The sequence below is a fragment of the Otolemur garnettii genome, unplaced genomic scaffold (assembly GCF_000181295.1).
Source record: "Otolemur garnettii isolate 467f Iridium unplaced genomic scaffold, OtoGar3 scaffold00018, whole genome shotgun sequence".
In the NCBI taxonomy this organism is placed as follows: domain Eukaryota; kingdom Metazoa; phylum Chordata; class Mammalia; order Primates; family Galagidae; genus Otolemur; species Otolemur garnettii.
In genome coordinates this window covers 19,466,041-19,469,095 of record NW_003852413.1, presented here as the reverse complement: position 1 = coordinate 19,469,095, position 3,055 = coordinate 19,466,041, and the positions used below count along the sequence as shown (strand labels likewise).

Below are 3,055 nucleotides of genomic sequence, written 5' to 3'. Positions count from 1 at the left end.
GGCTATTTTTTGGTTACAGCCGTCATTGTTGTTTTGGCGGGGCCCGGGGCTGGATTCGAACCCGCCACCTTAGGTGTATGTGGCTGGCGCCTTAGCCACTTGAGCCACAGGCGTCAAGCCAATTTATTTATTTTGAGACAGAGTCTCACTATGTCACCCTTGGTAGTGTGCCATAGCATCAAAGCTCACAGCAACCTCAAACTCTTGGGCTTAAGCGATTCTCTTGCCTCTGCCTCCCAAGTAGCTGGGACTATAGGCGCCTGCCACAATGCCTGGCTATTTTTTTCTTGCAGTTGTCATTGGTGTTTTAGCTGGCCTGGGCCGGGTTTGAACCTGCCAGCCTTGGTGTATGTGGCCAGCACCCTACCTACTAAGCTATGGGTGCTGCTTTTTTCTTTCTTTTTTTGAGACAGTCTCACTTTGTCACCCTGGGTAGAGTGCCATGGTGTCTCAGCTCACAGAGATCTCAAACTCTTGGGCTCCAGTGATCCTCTTGCTTCACCTTTCCAAGTAGCTGGGATTATAGGTGTCTGCCACAATGCCTGGCTATTTTTAGAAATGAGGTCTTGGTCTGGCTCAGGCTGGTCTTTAACTCCCGAGCTCAGGCAATCCACCTACCTAGGCCTCCTAGAGTGCTAGTATTATAGGCATGAGCCACCACGTCAGGACCAATTTTTCTATTTTTTATAGAGATAGGATCTCGCTCTTGCTCAGGCTGGTCTTGAACTCCTGGTCTCAAGTGATCCTTCTGCATTGGCCTCCCAAAGGCTGGGGTTACAGGCATGAGCTACCATGCTCAGCCTGAAAAGTTTACCTTTACATGATAAGAAAAAATAAGGAAGATAAATCTACCTGTAGGCAAATAAATTCAGAACCAAACAGAAATATCTTGATTATTATACTGTTCTCTTCCTGCAGAATGGGGGACACAGGGGGCTTGTGGACAGCAAGCAGGGCACAGATGTTATCTCTAGGCTCCCAGGGTAACCTAATAAATATCTTCCTCTCTCGGTGCCTTGGATGACCATCTGTGGAAACATCCACAGCTGCTTGGCCTCCGTCAGGAAAGCCAAGGGGATGGAGGAACACATGCCCAGGGAGGCTCTGGGCCCCTGGCTTCAAAAGGCTGGACAAAAAACAGCTGGTCCTGTCCAACAAGCCCCTCTGTAACTCATTCCTCTGTGCTTAGAGGCAACAGTGCCTGGGAACTCTCGGGTAACCAAACAAAAACACACAGGTCTCGCCCCTTGGGAAAACTGAAGAGCCAGACAGTAACACATGAAAACAGCTGAGAACAGAGTCCTGCCAGGTGAGCAGAAGTGGCCAGGCGGGGTGGGTATATGAGTGCCCCCCACTCACCCTGCCACTCACAGATCTACCAGATCTGCTGGGGGAGGAAGCTGTGGCGAGAGAGAATCCACTGACCTCTGAAGGCTCAGCAAGAAGGATACAGATGCCTCTGTGTCCCACCTAGACCTGTCTGGCAGCTCCCCATCCCAGGCACAAATGGACAGGTGACCACCATTGTTCATGACCCTATTCCTGCTCTGGCTCATGTCATCATTCTCCAGAATCCACTTGCTTCTCTCATTCCACTGCCGCTTATACACAGGTGGTAGGTCCTTCACAGCAATTACTAAACCTGGCTATGATCTGAATCTCCTGCAAACATTTACAAAGGGAAAAGAACCCAGGCTCCACTCTGGCCTAATGTATCTGAACCAGCCAGGCCCAGAACCTTTGCTAAAATGGAAGGCTGTGGACTGGAAGTGAACTTGTTCAGTCTCTGAACATTGTCATAGAACTACCCATGTGACTGCAGGAAGCCTCTCCTCAGCCTGTCTTAGTAAGACCTCCATGAATGAGAAACCGCTGAGCCCAAACGCCTTGAGCTGTAGTCTCTACACCTGTAAATAAGGGGCTGGACTTCGAACACCAACAACAGCATTAGTTTGGGAGAAAGGCTGTGCACTGGTGCTTTCTTCCTCCCCCTTCCTGGGGCAGCACTCTTTTGGAAGTGGCCAATAAATGCTTGCCTGGTAAACCAAAGATGCCATGACCAGTGGTGGCCATTGTTCATGACCCTCTTCCTGCTCTGGCTCATGTCATCATTCTCCAGAATCCACTTGTAGAATCCACCTCCTCCTGACCCTTCACAAAGGTCTCCAGGCTCTGTGTGCCCCGCCCCCCATGCATGCCCTCTGTTTGTCACATTGACCTTCCTTCTGTCCCTGAGCATGCTGGCTGATTCCTACCTCAGATCCCCTGGGGCATACTGTTCCCACTGTACTCACCTCGCGGTTGGCTTCTCCTTATATATCTGCACTAACCCTGTCACACACATCAGACAGCAGGTACTGTTCAGCTTGGTATCTGCCCCAAGAAGCTTACACTCTGGTGTAGAGGTGGAGTGGGGAGAGGGGCATAAAGAACAAGCTCATGGTACACATGCAGGGTGGGAGTGCCAAAGGGTAGCAAGAATGATGGTGGGGGGGCATTGCTGAAAAATGAGGGACCAGGGAAGTCTCTGAGTCAGGGCCTAAGAACAGCCAGGGAGCAAGTCACAGTCCTCCCTGAGCAGCCTTGTCCAACCCCCAACCCCAGTCAAGGCCCTGGCATGGCTCACCACTCTGCTTTCCTTCCCTCTAGTACCCATCACACTTTGTACTTTTATTTTTCTTTGTGTGACTTCTTTTTTTTCTTTTCAGAGTCTTGTTCTGCCTCCAAGTCTGGAATGCAGTGACATCCTCATAGCTCATTGCAGCCTCAAATTCCTGGGCTCAAGTGGTCCTCCTGCCTCAGCCTCTGGAGTAGCTGAGACTAGAGACACAAGCCACCAATGTCCAGCTAATTTTTTATCTTTTGTAGAGACAAAGTTATCTATTTTGCACAGACTGGTTTCAGACTCAAGCAATCCTCCCACCTTAGCTTCCGAAAGTGCCAGAATTATAGGAATGAGGCACCACAACTGGCCTGTTTGTGTATTTTTACTTAGTAGTCAGCCCTCCAAACCAGAAAAGGTTCAAAGTGACTCCCATGTAAGACCATTTTTACT

The 3,055-nt window shown here is 49.9% G+C and overlaps 1 protein-coding gene across 2 annotated transcripts in view; it reads right to left on the bottom strand.

Moving 5' to 3' along the window:
- DCAKD (dephospho-CoA kinase domain containing) overlaps positions 1 to 3,055 on the bottom strand; it is a 14,556-nt gene that overhangs the window by 10,486 nt on the left and 1,015 nt on the right. The gene's annotated exons all lie outside the window — the stretch shown is intronic.